Raw genomic sequence first — 27,530 nt, forward strand, 5'->3', positions numbered from 1 at the left:
CATAAGGAATGAATAGCTGAGGAATCTCAGTGGATAATAGAAAATATAGAAAAATCAGTGGACAGACCTAGAAATTTTTCTGATAAAATCTGAACATAAATGGAATTTCTGAAAGAAAAAATATAATATCTGAAGTAAAGAAAGAAAAAATCACTGAATGGGCCTGATAGTAGAATGGAGATGGTACAGTAAAGACTGTGAACGTGAACAGATCAAAAGAAATTATTTATTTAACTTGAAAAAACAGAAAACTGACTTTTTTAAAGAGAAGCCTCAGGTACGTTTGATATAATCTCATTCTGTTTATAATACATGTACTTAGAGGCCCAGGAGAGGAGAGAGAATGAGGCAAAAATACTTATGCAAATAATAGTTGGTGGTTTCCCACATTTTGTTTGAAAATATCAACCTATGGATGCAAGTAGCTCAGGAAATCCAAAAAAGGAGAAATACAAAGAAAAACAATTAGGCCATTCTAGTCAAAGGGCTGACAACCCCAGGTGAAAAGATAATCTTCAAAGCATCCAAGAAAAATGGGATATATAAAAAAAACACATATAAATGATGACTGTCTTCTAATCAGAAACAATACAGGCCAGAAAGTAATAAAATTACAGGGTTTTTTTGTTTTGTTTTAAGATTTTATTTATTTATTTGACAGAGAGGGATCACAAGCAGGCAAAGAGGCAGGCAGAGAGAGAGGAGGGAGCAGGCTCCCTGCTGAGCAGAGAGCCCGATGTGGGACTCGATTCCAGGACCCTGAGATCATGACCTGAGCCGAAGGCAGTGGCTTAACCCACTGAGCCACCCAGGCACCCAATAAAATTACAGTTTTAAAGTGACAACAATTAAAAATGCCTATCAAATCAGTATTCAGTATGTAACAAAAAAGTCCTTCAAAAATAAAAAATAAAGTTATTTTCTAATAAATGAAAACTCAGAAAGTGGTAACCACCATACCTAAACTATAAGCAATACAAAAAGAAGTTCAAGAGGCTGAAAGAAAGGATAGCAAATAGAATTTCGGATCTAAAGAAAGAAAAGTCTAAATATGAGGATAAGTTTTCAAAAATCTATTTTCTTATATCTTCACTTTATTTTCCTAAAAGATAATTTATTTTTTTTATTTATTTTTTTTTCATTTTATTTATTTTTTCAGCGTAACAGTATTCATTCTTTTTGCACAACACCCAGTGCTCCATGCAAAACGTGCCCTCCCCATCACCCACCACCTGTTCCCCCAACCGCCCACCCCTGACCCTTCAAAACCCTCAGGTTGTTTTTCAGAGTCCATAGTCTCTTATGGTTTGACTCCCCTCCCCAATGTCCATAGCCCGCTCCCCCTCTCCCAATCCCACCTCCCCCCAGCAACCCCCAGTTTGTTTTGTGAGATTAAGAGTCATTTATGGTTTGTCTCCCTCCCAATCCCATCTTGTTTCATTTATTCTTCTCCTATCCCCCTACCCCCCCATGTTGCTTCTCCATGTCCTCATATCAGGGAGATCATATGATAGTTGTCTTTCTCCGATTGATTTATTTCACTAAGCATGATACGTTCTAGTTCCATCCACGTCATCGCAAATGGCAAGATTTCATTTCTTTTGATGGCTGCATAGTATTCCATTGTGTATATATACCACATCTTCTTTATCCATTCATCTGGTGATGGACATCTAGGTTCTTTCCATAGTTTGGCTATTGTAGACATTGCTGCTATAAACATTCGGGTACACGTGCCCCTTCGGATCACTATGTTTGTATCTTTAGGGTAAATACCCAGTAGTGCAATTGCTGGGTCATAGGGTAGTTCTATTTTCAACATTTTGAGGAACCTCCATGCTGTTTTCCAGAGTGGTTGGACCAGCTTGCATTCCCACCAACAGTGGAGGAGGGTTCCCCTTTCTCCACATCCTCTCCAGCATCTGTCATTTCCTGACTTGTTAATTTTAGCCATTCTGACTGGTGTGAGGTGATATCTCATTGTGGTTTTGATTTGTATTTCCCTGATGCCGAGTGATGTGGAGCACTTTTCATGTGTCTGTTGGCAATCTGGATGTCTTCTTTGCAGAAATGTCTGTTCATGTCCTCTGCCCATTTCTTGATTGGATTGTTTGTTCTTTGGGTGTTGAGTTTGCTAAGTTCCTTAGAGATTTTGGATACTAGCCCTTTATCTGATAGGTCGTTTGCAAATATCTTCTCCCATTCTGTCAGTTGTCTATTGGTTTTGTGAACTGTTTCCTTTGCTGTGCAAAAGCTTTTGATCTTGATGAAATCCCAATAGTTCATTTTTGCCCTTGCTTCCCTTGCCTTTGCCGTTGTTCTTAGGAAGATGTTGCTACGGCTGAGGTCGAAGAGGTTGCTGCCTGCGTTCTCCTCAAGGATTTTGATGGATTCCTTTCTCACATTGAGGTCCTTCATTCATTTGGAGTCTATTTTCGTGTGTGGTGTAAGGAAGTGGTCCAATTTCATTTTTCTGCATGTGGCTGTCCAATTTTCCCAGCATCATTTATTGAAGAGGCTGTCTTTTTTCCATTGGACAATCTTTCCTGCTTTGTCGAAGACGAGTTGACCATAGAGTTGAGGGTCGATTTCTGGGCTCTCTATTCTGTTCCACTGATCGATGTGTCTGTTTTTGTGCCAGTACCATGTTGTCTTGATGATGACAGCTTTGTAATAGAGCTTGAAGTCCGGAATTGTGATGCCACCAACTTTGGCTTTCTTTTTCAATATTCCTTTGGCTATTCAAGGTCTTTTCTGATTCCATATAAATTTGAGGATTATTTGTTCCATTTCTTTGAAAAAAATGGATGGTATTTTGATAGGGATTGCATTAAATGTGTAGGTTGCTTTAGGTAGCATAGACATTTTCACAATATTTATTCTTCCAATCCAGGAGCATGGAACATTTTTCCATTTTTTTGTGTCTTCCTCAATTTCTTTCATGAGTACTTTATAATTTTCTGTGTATAGATTCTTAGTCTCTTTGGTTAGATTTATTCCTAGGTATCTTATAGTTTTGGGTACAATTGTAAATGGGATTGACTCCTTAATTTCTCTTTCTTCAGTCTTGTTGTTGGTGTACAGAAATGCAACCGATTTTTGTGCATTGATTTTATATCCTGACACGTTACTGAATTCCTGTACAAGTTCTAGCAGTTTTGGAGTGGAGTCTTTTGGGTTTTCCACATATAGTATCATATCATCTGCGAAGAGTGATAGTTTGACTTCTTCTTTACCAATTTGGATGCCTTTAATTTTTTTTTGTTGTCTGATTGCTGAGGCTAGGACTTCTAGTACTATGTTGAATAGCAGTGGTGATAATGGACATCCCTGCCGTGTTCCTGACCTTAGCGGAAAAGCTTTCAGTTTTTCTCCATTGAGAATGATATTTGCGGTGGGTTTTTCATAGATGGCTTTGATAATATTGAGGTATGTGCCCTCTATCCCTACACTTTGAAGAGTTTTGATCAGGAAGGGATGCTGTACTTTGTCAAATGCTTTTTCAGCATCTATGGAGAGTATCATATGGTTCTTGTTCTTTCTTTTATTAATGTGTTCTATCACATTGATTGATTTGCGGATGTTGAACCAACCCTGCAGCCCTGGAATAAATCCCACTTGATCGTGGTGAATAATCCTTTTAATGTACTGTTGAATCCTATTGGCTAGTATTTTGGCGAGAATTTTTGCGTCTGTGTTCATCAAGGATATTGGTCTGTAGTTCTCTTTTTTGGTGGGATCCTTGTCTGGTTTTGGGATCAAGGTGATGCTGGCCTCATAAAATGAGTTTGGAAGTTTTCCTTCCATTTCTATTTTTTGGAACAGTTTCAGGAGAATAGGAATGAGTTCTTCTTTAAATGTTTGGTAGAATTCCCCTGGGAAGCCGTCTGGCCCTGGGCTTTTGTTTGTTTGGAGATTTTGGATGACTGTTTCAATCTCCTTACTGGCTATGGGCCTGTGCAGGTTTTCTATTTCTTCCTGGTTCAGTTGTGGTAGTTTATATGTCTCTAGGAATGCATCCGTTTCTTCCAGATTGTCCAATTTGTTGGCGTAGAGTTGCTCATAGTATGTTCTTATAATTGTCTGTATTTCTTTGGTGTTAGTTGTGATCTCTCCTCTTTCATTCATGATTTTATTGATTTGGGTCCTTTCTCTTTTCTTTTTGATGAGTCTGGCCAGGGGTTTATCAATCTTATTGATTCTTTCAAAGAACCAGCTCCTAGTTTCATTGATTTGTTCTATTGTTTTTTTGGTTTCTATTTCATTGATTTCTGCTCTGATCTTTATGATTTCTCTTCTCCTGCTGGGTTTAGGGTTTCTTTATTGTTCTTTCTCCAGCTCCTTTACGTGTAGGGTTAGGTTGTGTACTTGAGACCTTTCTTGTTTCTTGAGAAAGGCTTGTACCGCTATATATTTTCCTCTCAGGACTGCCTTTGCTGTGTCCCACAGATTTTGAACTGTTGTGTTTTCATTATCATTTGTTTCCATGAATTTTTTCAATTCTTCTTTAATTTCCTGGTTAACCCATTCATTCTTTAGAAGGATGCTGTTTAGTCTCCATGTATTTGGGTTCTTTCCAGCTTTCCTCTTGTGATTGAGTTCTAGCTTCAGAGCATTGTGGTCTGAAAATATGCAGGGAATAATCGTAATCTTTTGATACTGGTTGAGACCTGATTTAGGACCCAGGATGTGATCTATTCTGGAGAAGGTTCCATGCGCACTAGAGAAGAATGTGTATTCTGTTGCTTTGGGATGAAATGTTCTGAATATATCTGTGATGTCCATCTGGTCCAGTGTGTCATTTAAGGCCTTTATTTCCTTGTTGATCTTTTGCTTGGATGATCTGTCCATTTCAGTGAGGGGAGTGTTCAAGTCCCCTACTATTATTGTATTATTATTGATGTGTTTCTTTGATTTTGTTATTAATTGGTTGATATAGTTGGCTGCTCCCACGTTAGGGGCATAGATATTTAAAATTGTTAGATCTTCTTGTTGGACAGACCCTTTGAGTAGGATATAGTGTCCTTCCTCATCTCTTATTATAGTCTTTGGCTTAAAATCTAATTGATCTGATATAAGGATTGCCACCCCAGCTTTCTTCTGATGCCCATTAGCATGGTAAATTGTTTTCCACCCCCTCACTTTAAATCTGGAGGTGTCTTCGCGTCTAAAATGAGTTTCTTGTAGGCAACATACCGATGGGTTTTGTTTTTTTATCCATTCTGATACCCTGTGTCTTTTGATTGGGGCATTTAGCCCATTAACATTCAGGGTAACTATTGAGAGATATGAATTTAGTGCCATTATTAGCCTGTAAGGTGACTGTTACTGTATATTGTCTCTGTACCTTTCTGATCTACTACTTTTAGGCTCTCTCTTTGCTTAGAGGACCCCTTTCAATATTTCCTGTAGAGCTGGTTTGGTGTTTGCAAATTCTTTCAGTTTTTGTTTGTCCTGGAAGCTTTTGATCTCTCCTTCTATTTTCAATGATAGCCTAGCTGGATAGAGTATTCTTGGCTGCATGTTTTTCTCGTTGAGTGCTCTGAATATATCATGCCAGCTCTTTCTGGCCTGCCAGGTCTCTGTGGATAAGTCTGCCGCCAATCTAATATTTTTACCATTGTATGTTACAGACTTCTTTTCCAGGGCTGCTTTCAGGATTTTCTCTTTGTCACTAAGACTTGTAAATTTTACTATTAGGTAACGGGGTGTGGACCTATTCTTGTTGACTTTGAGGGGGGTTCTCTGCATCTCCTGGATTTTAATGCTTGTTCCCTTTGCCATATTAGGGAAATTCTCTCCAGTGATTCTCTCCAATAGACCTTCTGCTCCCCTCTCTGTTTCTTCTTCTTCTGGAATCCCAATTATTCTAATGTTGTTTCATCTTAGGTGTCACTTATCTCTTGAATTCTCCCCTCATGGTCCGTCCAGTAGCTGTTTGTCCCTCTTTTGCTCGGCTTCCTTATTCTCTGTCATTTGGTCTTCTATATCACTAATTCTTTCTTCTGCCTCATTTATCCTAGCAGTGAGAGCCTCCATTTTTGATTGCACCTCATTAATAGCTTTTTTGATTTCTACTTGGTTAGATTTTAGTTCTTTAATTTCTCCAGAAAGGGCTTTAATATCTCCAGAGAGGGTTTCTCTAATATCTTCCATGCCTTTTTCGAGCCCGGCTAGAATATTCAGAATCGTCATTCTGAACTCTTGATCTGACATATTACCAATGTCTGTGTTGATTAGGTCCCTAGCCTTCGGTACTGTCTCTTGTTCTTTTGTTTGTGGTGATTTTTTCCACCTTGTCATTTTGTCCAGATAAGAGGATATGAAGGAGAAAATAAACTACTAAAAGTGTGGCAAAGACCCCAGAAAAATGCGCTGTAACCAAATCAGAAGAGACCCCAAATTGTGGGGGGGAGAAAGGGGATAAAAACAGGTTCTGAAAAAAAAAAGAAAAGAAAAGAAAAAAATTTAAAAAATAAAACAAATAAAAAAATATAAAAAAGAAAGAAAAAATATATATAATTAGATGATCTAGTCAAAAAACGTTAAAAAAGAAAAGGGTAAAAGTTTTAAAAAATTTAGCAGAAGAAGAAAAAAGAAAAAAGAAAAAAATTGAAAAAAGAAAAAAAAAATTGAAGTAGCCGCAAGACTAAAGAATCATGGGGAGAAAGCCATGAGTTCCGTGCTTTGCTTTCTCCTCCTCTGGAATTGCTCTGCTGTCTTAGGAATTGAACCTGCTTTCTCCTTGATAGATGAACTTTGTCCTGGCTGGATATTTTGTTGATCTTCTGGGGGAGGGGCCTGTTGTAGTGACTCTCAAGTGTATTTGCCTGAGGCGGGATTGCACCGCCCTTACCGGCGGCCAGACTAAGTAATCGGCTCAGGTTCGCTTTTGGGAGCTTCTGTTCCCTGAACGCTTTCCGTAGGGTTCTGGAGGACGGGAATGAAAATGGCGGCCTCCCAGCCTCCGGCCCAGAGGAGCCAAGAGCCTGGGGCCCCACTCCTCAGTGCGCCCCCAGAGGACAGCACCCAATCACTCCCGTATCCCCAGCCTCCAGCCACGCTCCGAGCTCACCCAGCCCGTGACCAGTTCAAGGTAACCCCGAGCTGAGAGTTCAGTCCTCGGCTCTGTCTCTGCAGCCGGCTTCTCCGTTCTAATACCTGCGAGCTCTCCGACACTCTGACACCCCCGATCCTTCTGTGACCCTGCGGGGCCTGGGGCCACGCTGACCCCGCGTGGGCTTCACCCTGGTTTAGCCCCTGGAGCAATGTCCCTCAGTGGAACAGACTTTTAAAAGTCCTGATTTTGTGCTCCGTTCCTCCGCCGCTTGTCGGGAGCCGGCCCCTCCCCCCGCGGTCTATCTTCCCGTCGTTTTAGATTCACTTCTCCGCCAGTCCTACCTTTCAGAAAGTGGTTGATTTTCTGTTTCTAGAGTTGCTGTTCTTCTTCTCTTCGCTCTCCCGTTGGATTTGTAGGTGTTTGCAATGTTTAGATAAGCTATCGAGCTGATCTCCTGCTACCTGATGTAGTCTCAGGCTGCTACTTCTCCGCCATCTTGATTCCTCCCACCAAGATAATTTATTTTTTAAAGCAGAAAAGTAAATAAATAAAATTTTAAGTTAGTGTTTGTAAAGTATGTAGAGGTAAAATTCATGACCACAGAAGTGCAAAGTCATGGGTGGATAAATGAAATTAAATTGCTGTGCTATTGAGATATAAAAGACTCAGATAAATTGAGAGACATGAACCAATTTATTTATGTGTCCAACGTAGCACCCAATACAAAAACTAACAGAGATATGAAAAGAACAATGAAGACCAATATCCCTTATGAAGATAGATGCAAAAATCCTCCACAAAATATTAGTAAATCAAATACAGAAGTATACAAAAGTAATAACACATGAACACCAACTGAAGTTACTCCCAGGAATATGAATGCAAAATCGATTCAAGAATCTGTCAATGGAATTCAACATCTTAATCATCTTAATAGATATTATCAAAAACAATTTTGGAAAAATGCAACATAAACTTATTTAAAAAACAAAAACAAAAAGAAGAAAAACCTCTTGGGATGCCTGGTGGCTCAATCTGTTAAACAGCTGCCTTCAGCTCGGGTCATGATCCTGGGGTCCTACAACTGAGTCCTGCATCGGGCTTCTCGCTGGGCAGGAAGCCTGCTTCTCCTCTACCTGCTCTGCCTGCTGTTCTCCCGCTTGTGCTCCCTCTCTCTTTCTCTCTCTATGTTAAATTAAAAAAAAATATATATTTAAAAAAAACTCTCAGAAGACCAGAAATAGAAGGAAGCTTCCTCAATATCACAAGACGTGTCTATGAAGAACACACAAGCTGGTGAATTATTGCACTGTTTCCTTCCACAATTGGGAACAATAAGAGGATACGAGGTCTCTTTACTTTTATTCAAGATCTTACTCTGCAACATTCCACGGTGCAATAAGAAGGAAAGAAAGCAAGGTCCACTTAGATTGGGAAAGAAGTAATTTTGTGTATTATATGATTGTTTAAATAGAAAACTTTAAGAAATGTGCAAAGGAACTGCTTGAACTAATAAGTTTAGCAAAGGGACAGAGTAGAAGTTCGATATATAAAAATCAATTGTATTTCTATGTACTAATAACGGTTAGGAAATACACATTTTAAAAATCTATTTACTATAGCATCAAAATACATAAAATCTTAGAAATAAGTTTAACAAATATATGCAAGACTTCCAGTCTGAATGCTATGAACTATTGGCTCAAGGAAAATGAAGATGATCTAGAGCAGAGAATCATCCTGTGTTCATAAATTGGAAGAATTAATATTTTAAGAGGCCAGTTGTCTCAAAATCAATGTACTGACATAATTCAATTCTGTCTAAAATTCCAACAGATTTTTTTTAAAAAAAATTGACAATCTGTTTCTAAATCTAATATAGAAATGCAAATGGTTAGAATAGTCTAACAGTTTTGAAGCTGAACAACATTGGTGGACTTATCCTATCTTTTTTAAAATCTAACTATGAAACTACAATATTCAAGCCAATGTAGTATTGGCATAAGGAAATACTTCAGTGAAATAGATAATCCCGAAAGAAGCAAATATATGCATTTAATTGTTTTTTTTTTTTTTTTCATAAAAATGACAAAATAGTTCAGGCTTTTCAACAGCTAGAAGAACTGCAACTCATACATTAGTACTGTGAGTATGAAATCTTACAACACTTTTAGAATACTAACAGTTTTTAATGTTAAATACACATGTAAATTATGACCCTTCACTTTGTTAAAATGTGACCTGCAAAGAAAACACCACTTTGCATTTGTTTTACCGTATTTCTGCTTCATTTCCCTTTTCTTTATACTCTTGCTGTTCTCCTACCTCATCAAAAGTGTTAACATATAATAAGTTTTGTCAAACGTTCTGTTTTCTTTTTTTTTTTTTTAAAGATTTTATTTATTTATTTATTTGACAGAGAGAGGGATCACAAGTAGGCAAAGACGCAGGCAGAGGCAGGCAGAGAGAGAGGAGGAAGCAGGCTCCCTGCGGAGCAGAGAGCCCGATGCGGGGCTTGATCCCAGGACCCTGAGATCATGACCTGAGCCAAAGGCAGCGGCTTAATCCACTGAGCCACCCAGGCGCCCCCAAACGTTCTGTTTTCTGATGGCTTGAGGCAAATGTAACTGATAGAAAAAATGGTCCTCAAAAGCCTATCCTCAAGATGAGGTTTTGAGGTTAAATCACTCATGTTCTGGAGCAAAGGAACTCACTCCATTGCTATTGTTAAGTGGAACAGCAAAACTTCCTGGCCTGGGATGGAATTACAACTATCTAAGCTTTCACCTTTAGTTAAGTGGGTTGAAGTGAAAAATAAGGAAGGGCATATGAGGTCAAGTGATGTGACACTTGGGAGGCTCAGTTGGTTGAGTGGCTGCCTTTTGATTTCAGTTCAGGTCATGATCTTGGGGCTATAAGGTCCAGCCCCACATTAGGCTCCTTCCTGGGCATGGAGCCTGCTTGGGATTCTCTCTCTCCCTCTCCATTTGCCCATTTGCCCCACTCCCCCACTTGGGCTTGCTTTCTCTCTCAAATAAATAAGTAAATCTTAAAAATAAAAGAGAGAGATCAAGGGGGCTATTATGCTTGATTAGTATAGAGGCATTTTTAATTACAAAGTTGCAAGAGCTGCAAAAAAGAAGGAAGTGCAGACTTGATGGGTCTTTTAGGACAAATGAAAGACATTGGGGTCTCTGAAGTCAGAAATGAGGATATTTGGGAATGTGAAACTCCTAAATTCTCTGATCTTTCAGGACCAGCAGAATCAGCCCTTCCTACTTGCCAGAGGAAAAGAGCATAACCTAAAGACCATGCAATAACTACTCAAAATAGTGACTTACAATGTTCCTACTGGCATCCTTAGGATTCATCCTTACCATTCCTCACGGTCTTTAGGGCTGATACTGAGAATCAGATTTTAGTACAACCTCAGTAGGGAAGTATAAGCCTAGGAATTTGTGGGTGTTGTTTCTTGAACCTGACAACATAACGTCCTTCGGTAAATGAAGTCAAGATGCCCAAGTGTCCATGCTTTGTTATTGAGGAATTTGTCAGAAATCTCAGGGAAGTAGGGAGGTTGGAAAGACAACACCTGAGAATTACTACCTAAAGCTGGAAGAATACTACCTTTACCGAGGCAATAATGAATGCACAGGTGAGAAAGGCATTGACATCTTTAAAAAGCTCAGGGGTCACTTCCTTCATCAGTGGGAGAAGATGCTATGAAACTAGGCTAATTAAATACACATGAAGAAAATGGGATTCTGGAATGGCCAAGTACAAAGTTAATATTTAGAATTTCTGGAGTGGTGGTGGGAGGAGTTTAACTGCCAGAGAACTATGCTGATGGCTAATAGATTATTGTTTTCCTAAAGGGTAACAAAGATGACAGTTGTTATATATATATATATATCCTATATATATATATATATATATATATATATATATATATGGGAGGGAGAGAGAGGAAGGAAGGAAGGAAGGAAGGAAGGAAGGAGAAGGAAGGAAGGAAGAAAGGAAGGGAGGTAGGCAGGGGATATCTGACATTGAATGCCACATTGGAAAGTCACAGTCTTTCTTTCACTTTCTATATCTAAGTGTAATCACAGAGCTAGGTCCAACTGATTGAAAGAGAGGCTGGAGACCTGAAAGCCTGTATAGTAAATGTCTTCTGACCTTCCCCATAGGGACTTGTAGCTATTGGACAAGATAGCTTGTCCTACATGATTTTTAAAAGACTTATATGAAATTTGAACTGACTCATAGGGAATCTAAAATGCCATATTAGACCATGGTGGGAGAGGGATCTTTTTTTCTTTTAAGGTTTTATTTATTTATTTCAGAGAGAGAGAGTGAGCAAGAGCAAGAGAGAGACAGAGAGAGAGCACGCACAAGGAAGAGGAAGAGGGAGAGGGAGAAGCAGACTCCCCTCTGAGCAGTGATCCTGATCCCAGGGCCCCAGGATCATGACCGAAGCCAAAGGCAGACACTTAACCAACTGAGCCACCCAGGTGTCCCAAAAGAAGGATCTTATAGAGCAGAGATGTTAAGTATAGTTTTGATCCAAGTCTGTCTCTCAGTGAGCCCAGTGCATCTATAGAATAAGCTTATAGTTATTTCCAAAGTCAACAAGGATATACAAAGGATGGATATACTTAACAGGTGACAGAACTCAGATTCATTCTCTGACCTTTGGAATAAGACCCATCAGAAGGTGCCAATTGGACGCTTCTGCAACTGCCCTTCCCTACCTCAAAGGTAGAAAATAAGAAGCAATAGCACATTCTAAATTAATCGAAGAGATTTGAGCTACCATCAAAGACTTAACCAGCAAAGTTAAATACCAACATGTTCTTCATCATTTCATCTCTGGCCTCTGAAAAACCACTTGGATCATACTGGATGATGGAGACTGCTATAGCCTTAACCAAATTATAACTCTGATCACTGCTGTCTTGCTGGATGTCAAGAACTGGGAAAGCTCTGAGATTTTACTCCACTGGCAAGCTAAGGAGCTAGCCTGCCACAGCTTCTTGGATGCTGGCAGAAAACTCGAGATTCCTGAGTTGGAGACAAATGAAGTTTATTACTCACAGAAATAGCAGTAGGCAGAACATCAGGCCCAACTCACACAAGGTGATGCAAAGAGGGCCAGGTGTTTCTTCACACTCGGTGGGGCATGTTATAAGAGAGGAATCTCAATCTTTGGGATCCTGAATCTTTTGTAATGGGAATTAAGTCTGCTTATCCTTTGCCTTGATGGGAGATGTTATTTTTTTTTAAATATTAGAATGTAAATAAACCTACCATTTGTTCTGAAGGGATATGCTTTTCCTGTCCTTCAAAGCTGTTTTTTATAAAACGTCTTTTAAAAAATAGTTAAAAAAAAAATAGAACAAAGAAAGTCAGTACCTCTACTCACAGGATATGCAAAATGTGGGGTGCCCACTGAGAATTGACTCCCAATAGCAGATGCATTATCTTTATTGAAGCACATTAACCAACCTCTGACATTCGGTATGCTATTATCTATAAGTGATCCCTTTAGCATGGAGGATCGAATACAGCTTGCCTTTTCATGGCTATGTCACTGTCCTATTTCTTTTTGCAATATCATCCCCAGGATGTACCTCAATCCTCAGGTATCCTGAACATGATGATCATTCTCACATTCTGCACAATATCCTGCTGGTCAATTCTGTAGATGGTATCATTCTGATTGGTTTCATAAGCAAGCGGTGACAAGTATCCTTAATACTCTTGTAAGGTGTGTGTTGGAAAGCGGAAATAAAACGCACAAAAATTTAAGGGGTAATGTTCTTAGAGGTCTAGTGATCTGGGGCATACTGAGTCATGCCTTAAAGCAATGGTTAGTAACTGGGGACGATTTTCCCTTCAGAAGACATTAGGCAATGTCTGGAGACATTTTGGTGTTCAAAAATCAGTGAGAGGGTATAGCATCAAGTGGTCAATAAACCAGGGGTTGAAGACAGGTAACAACAAAAATGGGTAGAAACTAGAGAAGCTACCAAATGTCCTACAATGTGCAGGAAAATCCTTCTCATTAAAGAATTATCTAACCCCAAATTTCAACGCTACCTAGATTGAGAAATTCTGTTTTAAAGTAATAATTATGATGTTGTTCTTTGCAAATTCTATGCAAGAAAGAAGGATATTGTGTATGTGGATTTTAGCTCCGAATTTTAGAGGTAACATTTAAGGGAACTGGTAATACTAGGAGACCCTTTCATGAAATGACTTTGAGGCTGCACATTTCTAGTGTAGTCCTATACAAGAGGGGGTTCCACAGTTGGGCCCATACTGTAGTGCAAGCTCCCTACCACGTGTAACATATTCATGTGGCTCAGCTCTACTTTTATCCCTGGCCCTAGCACTTGCTTTCTTCTGAGCCATAGATGTTTTAGCGATAGCTCTTGCCATTACCAAGGTGATAAGGGCCCAACTATTCCTGTTTGTCCCACCAATGCAAACAAAAAAGGACCTGTGCAACGTATTGACTGACAAGGAGAGACCACTGCAATAAGCCTATTAATAGGCAATAAGCCTATTGGTGCAATGAAGTTGAGAATGTTCTAGCTTTCCAACTGGATGCCTTGAGAGCCAAGAGGGGAATAATAGAACCTGAAAGTGCGGGGGTGTTGACCCTCCAGGGGGGTAGACCGAAGATATACAAGATGAGATGGAGGCTGCAGAAAATCTCCTTGCCCTTCTGATTCATGGTGGACTGTTCTAAGGTACCGTGATTCCCTGCTGTCAGTCCAGATTTATGCTGCAGGACTCAGCAGTCAAAACACATTTTAGGGTGATATGATAACAAGCACAGAAACACATCACTCTGTATTTCGTTTCCCTCTTTCATGCTTTACTATTCTTTTTCATCTTGTGCTTCCTTGTACTGCAGAGGAGGCAAAATTGAAGCTCTAACTCTTTTAGGGCTTTTGACTGGGACTCAGAATTGGGCTGACATGTTCACATTAACTAGGGAAAAGCATAAAGATGTATTTAATAAAATTTTTGCATGACAGAGAGCCCTCATAAGTAAATGAAGACCCAAAGAAGCAGTTAGATTTGAATGTGTGTCTACACTGAATTGGACAGAGTAGTTAAGTTGTGAAAATGTGACCATGCATATGGGCTTGGGCTAGGATAGTTAATAGGGTAAAGAAGTGACTAGAGAGATAAGTTTTAGTTTAACCAGATTTGTTTTTACAGATTTCTTTCAGTGGTAAGAATGTCAGTTTTCTCCTGATACCGCAAGGATACTTCCTATCTGGGGTTTAACCTCCTGCTTTCAAGTAGGAAAAGAAGAGTCACAGCACGCCTCTTGCACCTGCTGATTTTCAAGGGTCTTTAACTCTAAATAATCCTTATGTCAAAGTGGCACATTTTGAGGTGGTGTATTCTGCCATCTTCTAGTACCCTCCAGTAAAACATCAGATATAATTTTGTCTCAGGGTTTCTTTTTGGAAAAACTTGTGCTAAAACACACTGTATTAGAAATATGGAGGGCATATGGCACCATGGTCAGCAGGGAAACTGTAAAGGCAGGTTGAGGCCAGTCCATGGAGCACCTTCAAAGTCAAACTAAGGATTCAAAAGAAGCTCAGGTTTCAAGAATCTATGATTGTGTATTCACACGGAGTGGTAGGAACAGAATTCTGCATCAATAAAGTGACTTAGTGCCTCTCCAGGCATTCATTAGCTAATTAAACTGGGCAGCAGAGATTGCTGATTCTTTCTTGTCACGTAATTCCTAGGAATCTCTGTTTTGCTTAATTATGTGGGGTGCACTCTGCCTCCTGTCAGCAGCCCATCCCTCATGTGCTGAGGAGTAAAGGCCTGCCAGAAGTGAACTGGAGCTTCTTCAGGGTATTAGTTAGTAGGGAATCTGCAGCAACCGTAAGCATGAAAATGTCTCCTCCTGACCAGAAGAGACTTTTTAGTGCTCAAACACCCTAAGGACCCCCAAGCATGTCTTCCGTATTATTATCTATATCTCTATGGGACTTTGGGCAATTTCCGAAGCTAACGTGAAAACTTGTTGCTAATGTGGGAACTTGTTGCTATTTACATTTCTGATGTAAGTGTTTTGGGCATAAAGCAAGAATAGTTATAAACTAACAAAATACATGACAAACAGGCTGTCTGCAGACTGTGCTAAAGTTCAAACATCATGTTTAATTTACAGAGAATGAAATCAGTGAACAGGTTGATTTTATCTCTAAAGTTAACTTGCACTCCTTATGTTTTACACAATGTAGTCTATCTTATGTGGCAATGAGGGAAAACATAAATGATATAAATATACTTTATGTTTGGTGAGTTTCCTTATCAAGGTTAAAATGAAATATGAATATTATATTCACATTGTGTAAGTGGTTTCTTGATTTGATTTCTGCAGAAGTATACCTTGAGACAAGGATTCAAATGAAAGCAGTGTATTTGGGAGGAAATGTCAGAAAAGATATGATAGGGAGAGGAGAACTGAGACTGGGAAAGAAAGAAAACCCAAACAGTATGTCACCAAGCAAGTTACCACAGTGTGCAACCAGAGTGTGATCCACTGAGGAACTTGGGGTGACAGTGAAGCACAACTTCACAGTTGTCCCAGGTAAGGTCAAGGAAGCTAGCATATTTTCTACATCCCTGTCTTTCACTGGATGAAGTCTGTTTCAGGGAGCTCTACAAGATTTCCTTTTAAAACCATCAACCATTTCTCTCTTTTGCAATTTTGCAGTGAAGGATCTGGTACTAACTTGCATCTAAACAAGTATGCTCTCCTTAGTCTTATGTCTTGCTAGAGTAAAAACTTAACTACAAATGGCTTGGATGTGGGTCAGGGTCATGCACACAATTCTCCATTGACAGCTGCTCACTGAACCATCAGCTTGAAATATTAGGAAGAACACTGGATGCGGGAGAAGAAAAAGAAATCAGGAATCATTGGTTGTCATTACATTCGGAATGGATATCTGTTCAAGGGATGTAAGTTGTGTCTGATGGGGGTATCTTGTACCAAAACTATGTATGGGGCTGAATCTCAGCAGCCAACAAAGCTGATTTTTTTCTGTGTCCTCCAATTTCCAAGGACTCTCTTCCTCTCTACTCACACATCTTTGCAAAGCTCCAGGGGCAATAAACCTGAGTTCATCCTGTTATAGTAGTTAATGGACTTAAGAACAACTGAGCTGAAAAGTCATACCCAGGCAGGAGTTACAAATTACCCAAGTCAGGATAAAAGCTTCATCAATATTGACTCCACCTAATGGTTTGTGTCAGAAGAAGAAATCTCATTACGATAATGGCATCTTCTCCCTAAAGCACTGCTCTTTGGACTGAAGTTCTATAAATGTATCAATATCAATAAGAATTTAGTTATTATTCATTATCTAATGTATTGATAATATAGAAGGTTTCTTAGAGTGAAATCTTGAAAAATATTGTGGTGAGAAATGAAAGGAAATTTGTGGAGGGCGAGGTTGCATTGTAATCATATAGGACCAAGCAAAATGGATTATGCAAAGCCAAGGATATCTGAATTTATTGTTTTTCATTCAAATCTTCAGGCCATCAGCTAGAATGAGACAAGTTCTCCTGCCGGTTTGACTAAGACTTATGTAAATTCATAAATATGTCTGGTCACCCAAAATGACTTGATGGAATTCACCTAAAAAAGAGGAGGTGGCTCAGTCAAGGAGAGGAAGATGACATATTATGGGTAACCAGGAAATCACTCTTATAAATGAAAGGAAAGGAAGTGATAAACTCAAGTACATACAAAAATAGATTTACTGAGCAAAAAGAGCATCCATTTGGAGTTAAACAAAGCAGTGAATTTTTCATAATGCATCAATGAATTTTTTGTGAGTTCCCTTATTGTGCAGGATATTATGTTGGTGTCCTAATGTATAGAAACAATCTTGAATTATATTTTTCTTTTTTTAAATATAGATGATTATACATACTGCAAATAGAGAACCATAGGTTAAGAAAGTATTCAGCAGAATATTGCCATGGAATGTTCAAGAGGAAGAGATGTTGGATATAATTAACATCAACATTTTACATGAGAGATTGAAGCCCAGAGCTTGGAAGTACCAATATTATGTGGCAGAGGCAGAAGGTGTTAACTTTTTTTCTTAACTAGGTGACCAAAGAACATTTAGCCTGGCTAGATGACAATGTAAATATTAAATGCATTATTATGATGAATAATGTTTTCTTAAAATTAATTTTCTTAGTAAATAGAGATTTACTAATAGAGTAAATGAGAATAAGCAATGGTGGAATTACTATTCACTTTAACTAGCATTTGTGATCACAACCTATGTCTCAGGAGCCATGCTAAATATTTTACATCTATTTTTTCATTTAATTCCTACCACAGGATGAAAGATATATGTTATGATGAACAATAAGGAATTATTATCCTTATGCTTAAGCAATTCAGATTTAGAGAGAGACCCACACACAGACCTAATTAGTAATAAACATAATGCAGCAAGTAGAGTAACACAAGTATATTATATCTTTAAGTATATGGAAGAAGAAGCAATCAATTCTGCCCAAAAAAAGATCAAGGAATTCTTAGTTGGAAAATACAATCTTGGACCTCTGACTTTTTCCTTTTTAATGAGTTTCCTAGGTAGAATAATGAAGGATAAGGATCTTTTAAGCAAGGGGAACTATGTGAACAATAGAATGGTCTCTTGAAAATAGTTTCCCGTCTCCACTGCATAGTGAGGCAAGTTCTAAATCAGCTTTCAGAGTAGGAGAAAGGAGAAAGCTGAAATTAGGGTCAGGGAAGAGCTAACAGAGTCCTTAGATTAGTTCCTAAAACGAGTCAAGTCGGGAAAGTGGTCAAACAGATGTATTCTCCTATGAGTTCAAGTCTGAGAGTCACGCTCAAGGAGAAAAGGCACAGAAGATACAGGGAACCTCTTCATTTGAAGAGATTCTCATAAAAACAAACAAACAAACAAAAAAACCCCAAACTTTTTGCTCCCAACCTCCTCTGGAAGAAGCCTTGATTCAGTCCTTCAGTGAATCTGCAGGATGCCTGCCAGTTTCCTTTTCTGACATCTCTTGCCTTCAACAGTGTTCTTCCTCACAGATATCACATTCTCTCTCAAGCATAACGAGCATCATTACAGTATATTGTATGGTCTATGCACACATTAGTTCACATATTAGTTAATTTGCCTATTACATCAAAGTCATGTTTGCTTCCCCTTCCCCTCACTTGCTCAACATCTCCTATTTCCTCTATTTGGGAGAAAAACAACAACAGATATATGCCAGGCTTTGCCTTTTCTTGCCCTCTTCTTCTCTGAACACTGAGACTCAATTTGTAAATCTCAGCCCTTCCTATCTCAGAAACATTTGTCTTCTCATCTTCCTTCAGCTAGCCTTATTCTGCATCTGGAAGAGTCAGTAGTCTTCTTCCTTTTAGCAGGTGAATCTGAAATAGTCAGACTAATGGGGGGTACCCAAGTAAAAACAGCACTACAAATGGACTCTTACTCTACTTTTTTATTCATTTTATTAATCATTAGATATTTTGCTAGGGTTTATTATGTACCAGGTCCTCTTGTGGTTGCTAACAATGTGGTTATAAACATGGCAAACAGAAACCATAACATATTGAATCTGATAATGCAATAAAGACAGATAATGCACAAAAACACGACGTAGTAATTTTTCTGAGTTGAGACATGGGCCAATCAGGAAATATATAGCACAGTGAGATCTGTGACAGGCAGACTAACCTAGTCTGGAAAAATCAGAGAGATTTTGCTGAAGAATTTTAATTGAGGCTTAAAATGGAATATGTGTATGTGTGTGTGTGTGTGTGTGTGTGTGTGTGTGTGTGTAAGTAGGGAGAGGGAGTTCCAGTCCTTGTGGGAGAAAGTAGCTTGGCATGAAGAATTAAAGATCATTGTGGCTGAACTGTGGTAAGGGAAAGATGGATCTGGACAAATTGAAGATGTGGGTAGAGGCAGATAAGGCAGGACCTTATAGACCACGTTATTACATTTGATCTTTATCTCAAGTGTAACAAAAAAAAGTTGAAGGGTTTTAAGTAGGAATATTATAGATTGATATTTGCATTTCCAGAAGAGTACTCTATGAGCTTTGTGGGAATAGATTAAAGAGGAGCAATGGTGGGTATAAGGAAATTTGGTAATAATGTAAGTCAGTAATATAGGTGTGAGACATTGGCTTCACCTATATTCACCTAGTCTAGGAAGGTGCCAAAAAGATAGACATGGGAAGACTGAAAAATACCTAAGAGGTTTAATGTCAGAACTTTGCAGTTGGGTAGAAAAGTTTGGGGAGTAAGGGAGAGGAAGAGGGTTTTTGAATGAATGACTGAGTAAGCAGTCATGCTGCACACTCAGGTAGTAAACTTTGAAGAGAAGTGAAAATGTAGGGTTCACTTTTCACTTTTGGATGTGTTTGAGAACCCTGTAAAAAATCCAGGTATGGTAGTCAAAAAAGAGGTAAGGAGAGAGGAAAATATTTTGGAGTCACTGGCATGTAGGTAGTGATTAAAGTTATGCATTTCCTGGAAGAGATCGAAGCATGATAAGAAAAGAGAATCTATCAAAAGGTTCGCCTCCCCTCCCCAATGTCCATAGCCCGCTCCCCCTCTCCCAATCCCACCTCCCCCCAGCAACCCCCAGTTTGTTTTGTGAGATTAAGAGTCATTTATGGTTTGTCTCCCTCCCAATCCCATCTTGTTTCATTTATTCTTCTCCTATCCCCCTAACCCCCCATGTTTGAAGGGTCAGGGGTGGGAGGTTGGGGCAACCTGAGGGTTTTGAAGGGTCAGGGGTGGGAGGTTGGGGGAACAGGTGGTGGGTAATGGGGAGGGCACGTTTTGCATGGAGCACTAGGTGTTGTGCAAAAAGAATGAATACTGTTACGCTGAAAAAATAAATAAAATGGAAAAAAAAAGAAAAGAGAATCTATAACAAAACTCTGACAAAGTTCATTATTCAAAGGTCAGAGGAGGAGGAAATGTTAAAAAAAAAAAAACTGAAAAGAAATAGCTAGCAAACTAGGAGGAAACCAGGAAGGTTTTCAATGAGAGCCTTCTCATATGGTGAACCAAGAAGATTCTGAAAAAGATACCCAGGGAGAGGAGAACCAGAAAGGGTTCATTGGGTTTGGCAGCAATGAGATTTTTGGAGAGGGCTGTTTTGTAGAGCTGGAAACAGAATGGTAAAACCAAAATTAAAATGGGTTGAAGAAAATATGTGGGAAAGGACTATAGGAAGGAAATTATTTCTGGAAGTTTGGCCCTGATGGAGAGAGAAAGCAGTGACAGTGGTTAGAAGACACTGTAAGTAGTCTAGTGACGTTTACTTAAGATTAGAGAAATACCTTTGTTTAAATGATAGTGGCAAACAGAAGTTCTGATTCCCGAGGTGAGGATAGATCATCTTTGCAGCAACTATCACCATGGTAGCTGAAGGAAGAGGGTGAGTTTAGAGCCAGTTGCCAAAGGCCAGGGAATCTGTCCTTTAAACTGAGGCCTAAGCCCCTTTCTTGACAGTTTCTTCCTTTGAATGCAATTCTGAGAGTCTGGTTTCCTGCTGCTTAACATCTGTAGGCTTAGAGCATCTTTTTTTCTTACACAGACAGTGCTAATAGATCCTGGATTTTTAATCTAGTTTTTCCTCTCTTTTTTTTCCCCATTTTATTTTATTTTATTTTATTTCTTTTCAGTGTTCCAGAATTCATTGTTTATGCACCACACCCAGTGCTCCATGCAATATGTGCCCTCCATAATACCCACCACCAGGCTCACTCTACCCCCTCCTCCCCTCAAAAACCCTCAGTTTGTTTCTCAGAGTCCATAGTCTCTCATCGTTTGCCTCCCCCTCCAATTTTCCCCAACTCACTTCTCCTCTTCATCTCCCAATGTCCTCTGTGTTATTCCTCATGCTCCACAAATAGGTGACCATATGATAATTGACTCTCTCTGTTTGACTTATTTCACTCACTATAATCTCCTCCAGTCCCGTCCATGTTGATACAATAGTTAGGTATTCATCCTTTCTGATGGAGGCATAATACTCCATTGCATAAATGGACCATATCTTCTTTATCCATTTGTCCACTGAAGGACATCTTGGTTCTTTCCAGAGTTTGGCGAGTGTGGCCATTGCTGCTATGAACATTGGGGTACAGATGGCCCTTCTTTTCACTACATCTGTATCTTTGGGGTAAATACCCAATAGTGCAATTGCAGGGTCATAGGGTAGCTCTATTTTTAATTTCTTAAGGAATCTTCACACTGTTTTCCAAAGTGGCTGCACCAAGTTGCATTCCCATCAACAGTGTAAGAGGGTTTCCTTTTCTCCACAACCTCTCCAACACTTGTTTTCTGTCTTGTTAATTTGGGTCATTCAAACTGGTGTAAAGTGGTATCTCTTGATTTGAATCTCCCTGGTGGCTAATGATGATGAACATTTTTTCATGTGTCTGATAGCCAATTCTATGTATTCTTGGTCTGTTCATATCTTCTGCCCACTTTTTGACGTGATTATCTGTTTCCTGTGTGTTGAGTTTGAGGAGTTCTTTATAGATCTTAGATATCAGCTCTTCATCTGTAGTGTCATTTGTGAATATCTTCTCCCATTCCGTGGGTTGCCTCTTCATTTTGTTGACTATTTCCTTTGCTGTGCAGAAGCTTTTGATCTTGATGAAATCCCAAAAGTTCATTTTTGCTTTTGTTTCCTTTGCCTTTGGAGACATAACTTGAAAGAAATTGCTGTGACCGATGTCGAAGAGGTTACTGCCTATGTTCTTCTTGAGGATTTTGATAGATGCCTGCCTCACATTGAGGTCTTTTATCCATTTCAAGTTTCTCTTTATGTATGGTGTAAAAGAAAGGTTGAGTAGCATTCTTCTACACATAGCTGCCCAATTTTCCCAGTACCATTTATTGGAGAGACTGTCTTTTCCCCACAGTATATTTTTCCTGCTTTGGCGAAGATTATTTGACCACAGAGTTGAGGGTCTATATTTGGGCTCTCTACTCTGTTCCACTGGTCTCTGTGCCTGTTTTTCTGCCAGTACCATGCAGTCTTGGTGATCACAGCTTTGTAGTAAAGCTTGAAACCAGGCAACATGATGCCCCCAGTTTTGTTTTTCTTTTTCATCATTTCCTTAGCAATTCTACATCTCCTCTGGTTCCATACAACTTTTAGGATTGTTTATTCCAGCTCTTTGAAAAATGCTGGTGGAATTTTGATCAGGATGGCATTGAAAGTATAGACAGCATCCGTTCCTGATTAAAACTATTCAAAGTATAGGGATAGAGGGAACATTCCTCAACTTCATAAAATCTGTTTGTGAAAAACCCACAGTGAATATCATCCTCAATGGGGAAAAGTTGACAGCCTTCCCTTTGAGATCAGGAACACAACAAGGATGCTCACTCTCACCACTGTTGTTCAACATAGTACTAGAAGTCCTAGTAACAGCAACCAGACAACAAAAAGAAACAAAACGTATTCCAATCGGCAAAGAAGAAATCAAACCCTCTCTCTTCACAGATGACATGATACTTAAAATGGAAAACCCAAAAGACTTCACCCCAAACTACTAGAACTCATTCAAATTACTAGAACAGTAATTCAGTAATGTGGCAGGATACAAAACCAATGCACAGAAATCAGTTGCTTTCTTATACACTAACAATGAAAATATAGAAAGAGAATTTAGAGAATCGATTCTGTTTACTATAGGACCAAGAACCATAAGATACCTGGGAATAAACCTAACCAAAGAGGTAAATGATCTGTACTCCATTTTTAAGCCTCCATTCTGACCAGAATCTAAGCCTCTATTTACTTTTACTAAGAAACCTTCTATGCTTTCAACTATTATCAAAAGTGCTACTTGAAAACAGACTAAAGTCCTATATTCCAGTATGTCTATGCCTGGAAATTTCTGTTGCCTTGCCCATCTACTGGTGTATAACCCTTGCTGAATGTTAGCTCCTACTGGTGTTCAATATTAGGCATATATGTTATTATGATTATTACTCTTCCCTGGATTCTGCCAGAGATGTCTCTATATCTCATGGTCTTTAGTAAAGAAGTGACAAAATATCTCAGTGTTTTATTTCTATATCAAATAGTAAATAAACAAATTCCATGGGTTGGCAATATTACTTGTTTACTAAAAACTATAAAACAGTTTTGAAAGAAATTAAACACATAAACAGTTAGAAGGACTGTGTTCATGGATTGGAAGTGTTAATATTTTTAAGGTTGTAATATTTCCCAAATTGAGCTCCAATTTAATGTAATCCTTATCAAAATTCCAGTTGCCCCTTGTATAGAAATTGATAAGCTCATTCTAAAATTAATATGAAAATGAAAGAGATCCAGAAAAAGGACAAAGTTGGAAGCCTCACATGTCCTGATTTCAAGGCTTACTACAGAGCTACGTTAATCAAGATAATAAGGTAGGGGAACCTAGCTGGCTTGTTGGTAGAACATACAACTCTTGATCTCAGGATTGTAAGTTCAAGCCCTAAGCTGGGTATAGAGATTACTTAAAAATAAAATATTTTTTTAAAAAGGTGAATGGTGGTGACATAAGGATAAACAAACTGATCAATGGAAGGAATTGAGAGTCCAGAAATAAAACCACAGATCAACAAAAGGTGATGGGACAATTAGATACCCACATGTAAAAGAATAAAGTAGGACCCATGTGGCACACCATGTATAAAATTTAGTGCAAAATGGGTCAAAGTCCTACATTTTAAAGCTAAAAGCATAAAACTCTAAAAGAAAATGCAGTCGTGAGTCTTCACGACTTTGAGTTAGGTAATGATTTTTAGATATACTAAAAATATACACACACACAAAGAAAAAAATAAACAAATTGCAGTTTATCCAAATAAAAACCATGCTTCATAGGCCATATCAAGAAAGGAAAAAGACAACCCATAGAATGTGGAAATATATTTGCAAATTATATACTGGATAAGGGACTGGCATCCAGAATATAAGGAACTCTTACATCTTAATAATAAAAAGACAAATAATCCAATTTAAAAAGTTATAAAGGTATGGGAATAGACATTTCTACTTTATTTTGACAAATAAATTATTTTATTTTATTTTATTTTTTTATTTTATTTGACAAAGTCTTTCTGAACTCTTTAAAATGAAAAAAAAAAAATCCATGCACACACTTATCACAGCCTCTACTTTTGCCTTCTCCCTTCTGTCTGCTCTTTTCTTTCACTCATTTTACTGTATGTTAGGAATTCTACCAAGAAATAATGGGGTCAGAAGAGGGTCAAAATGAAATTTTTTAATTTTTTTATTCACTGGAAAAAAAGCCCAACTCTTTAATGGAGTCAGAAAGTAATGATTCAAATGTATTTGAGTCACCATATGGACTCTGATTATCTGTGCTTTTCTTGTCACTCATTATGAGAATAGTTAAGATGTAAATGAATCTTAGAGTTATCTATACATTGTAATATATTGACTGTGTCTTCATTGACAAAATAGAAATGTTATTTGGAAGTAATAATTGAGATATAGACTAAGTGATCAAGAGGATTGCTTTTGAAAAATTGAAGCAAAATGTTGTAAATTTCCTTTAAAATTCGGGATCTCTCTGATTAGAATGACCACTTTCCATTTCTATGTTTTCTCAGTTGTGGATAAGAGAAAATGTGGATAAGGGTATGACTCTGAGGTAGATCTACGCTTCCTTTTGGCTCCATTACTTTCTTCCTTTGCTGTAAAAGGTGAAAAATCAAAATAACTTTATAATTTTTGAGGCACTACTGTAGGAATTAAAAAGATAATATATGTGAAATGTTTAGAACAGGGCCTGGCTTGGATGATTGCTCAATTAGTGGCAACAATAACCTTGCTATGTACTATTACTGTGTATACTAATGACTCCAGAAACAAATATTCTAATTTCATTTATCTGTTTAATATAATCAACCTTGAAAATTTGTTTTTATTTGAACAACAAATTAGATTATATACTTATGGGAATTTAGTAAAGTATTTTGATTATTAAGAGAGAATGATTTAGTTAAGGATCTCTGTGAGCTTTTTTTCCCAAAGTAGATAGAATGGTCACAGATAAGGAAGTTATTTTTCATCACTTCCTCAATATCAGATAAAATATGACAGGAGATTCAGGAGGTTACATGAGATTTCCTGAAGCAAATGTTTGTGAAGCAAAAGTCATACGTAAGATTTTGTTTAGAAGTGAGTCATCAGAGCTCTCTCCTCCAGCCATCTGAGATGCTGAAAGGACAGAAGGTAAAGGGAAGAAGCTGGCCCAAGCCCCTGCTATTGTAAAGAAGCAGGAGGCCAAGAAGATGGTCAATCCCTTGTCTGCGATAAGGCCCAAGAATTTTGGCAACAGGCAGGACATCCTGCCCAAAAGGGACCTCATTTGACAAATAGTCCTACTACATCCAGCTGCAACAGCAAAGGGCTATTTTCTATAAACGTCTAAAAGTGCCTCTCATGATTAACCACCCAGGCCTTGGACCACCAAATAGCTACTCAGTGGCCTAAACTGGTCCACAGATACAGACAAGAGACAAAGCAAGAGAAGAAGCAGAGATTGCGATTCTGGGCTGAGAAGAAAGCCGCTGGCAAAGGGGATATCCCCACTAAAAGGCCTCCTGTCCTTCAAGCTGGAGTTAATCTTGTCGCCACCTTGGTGGAAAACAAGAAGTCTCAGCTGGTAGTTCAATGGATCCCATTGAACTGGTTGTCTTCTTGCCTGCACTGTCCTAAGCTGGGGGCTTCCCTATGCATTACCAAGGGGAAAGCGAGGCTGGTGCATCTGGTTCATGGGAAGACCTGCAGCACTGTCGCCTCCACACAGGTTAATTCAGAAGACGGGAGCTCTGGCTAAGCTGGTGGAAGCCACCAGGACCAAGTACAATGACAGATATGATGAGACCCACCGTCACGGGGGGGTGGGTGGGGGGGGTAGGGGGAGGGTTGAGGGGGAGCAATGTCCTGTGTTCAAAGTCTGTGGCTCACATTGCCAAGTTGGAGAAGACAAAGGCTAAAGAACTACCCACTAAACTGGCCTGAGGGGATGCTGTTGAATTTTCTGTACAGAAAAGTAATAAAAAGTTCTCTTTCAGTCACTTAAAAAAAAAAAAAAAGGAAATGAGTCATTAGTATCCAACCTTATCAGAGAAGGGAGTTAAATTAAGTTGCCTCTTTTAAGGAGGCAAACCTTATGGGAATTGGGTTCCTTGTGCTGCTATTTAACATCAAAATTTTTAAAAATCCAAACAATCTTATTTCTATTTAAAAACATTTTTTTAAAATTAGGGATCCATGAACTGAACATGTTTTTAATACTGACTCTTATTTAACTTGCATTTTATTTGTTATTTTTTGCCAGGCCTTCATTTTATTAATATTAGATTTATTATCAATATATTTTATATATGATTGATCAGATTTATTATCAGTGAATTTTATACTTTGTTTTTGCTTTTTTCTTTACTAATTATTTGCAATTATACTCTTTTTCATCATGGTTGTATATTGCCTACTAAGTAATACTCATTTGCCATTTTCTTTTCTTTTTTTTTTTTTAAAGATTTTATTTATTTATTTGACAGAGAGAAATCACAAGAGGCAGGCAGAGAGAGAGGAAGGGAAGCAGGCTCTCCGCCGAGCAGAGAGCCCGATGCCGGACTCGATCCCACGATTCTGAGATCATGACCTGAGCCGAAGGCAGCGGCTTAACCCACTGAGCCACCCAGGAGCCCATCATTTGCCATTTTCTATACTTTAAAAATAGTAGAGTTTAAAAACCTAATACAAATAACTTATTAAATAAGTAATGATGGATGGTTTCGAGGTATGTTTGAATGATGGAAGGTTTTGAAACACTGTGGTATGATGAACTTTAAGGATCAACTTGCAAAGACATTGTTCTTGAATTTTTATTCTCAGGAGAAAACAGACACTTAAGGAGGTGCAATTATTCTTTCCATTCACTTAGCTTGATATCCAGATATAAAGTCTAAGAGCATTACCGGGAAATATGTCGGCGACGCTCTGAAGTGAGGAAGTGCAAGGCGTGTCCAGGAACTGAAAGCCCACTGTGATTGGTGCAGAAGAACATGCCGTGGAAATGAGCCTGTGGAGGAAAAACAAGCCTGAATATCAAACTAAGTAGTTGAGACTTTATTCAGGGAATTTATTAAAGCAATGGGTTCGTGAAAAGTTGGATCATCGCATTCCTTTCACATTATCACATGCTGCCCTTTATGCATGGGGAACTGAGTCAGTTTTAGAGCGAATGCATGGAAAGTTCTCCTGACAGAGAAGTAAATGCCAAGGCCAGAGGTCATTAGCGCATCTTCAGAGCCATAAAATTGGAATTGTGGATCTACTGAAAGACTTTG

General features: G+C 38.6%; 1 pseudogene; it reads left to right on the forward strand.

Annotated features, from left to right (window-relative positions):
- The first annotated feature begins 23,475 nt into the window (after positions 1 to 23,475).
- On the forward strand, positions 23,476 to 26,196 carry LOC123940677 (annotated as a pseudogene).
- Positions 26,197 to 27,530: the final 1,334 nt, after the last annotated feature.

Source organism: Meles meles, chromosome 4 (assembly GCF_922984935.1).
Source record: "Meles meles chromosome 4, mMelMel3.1 paternal haplotype, whole genome shotgun sequence".
Taxonomy (NCBI): domain Eukaryota; kingdom Metazoa; phylum Chordata; class Mammalia; order Carnivora; family Mustelidae; genus Meles; species Meles meles.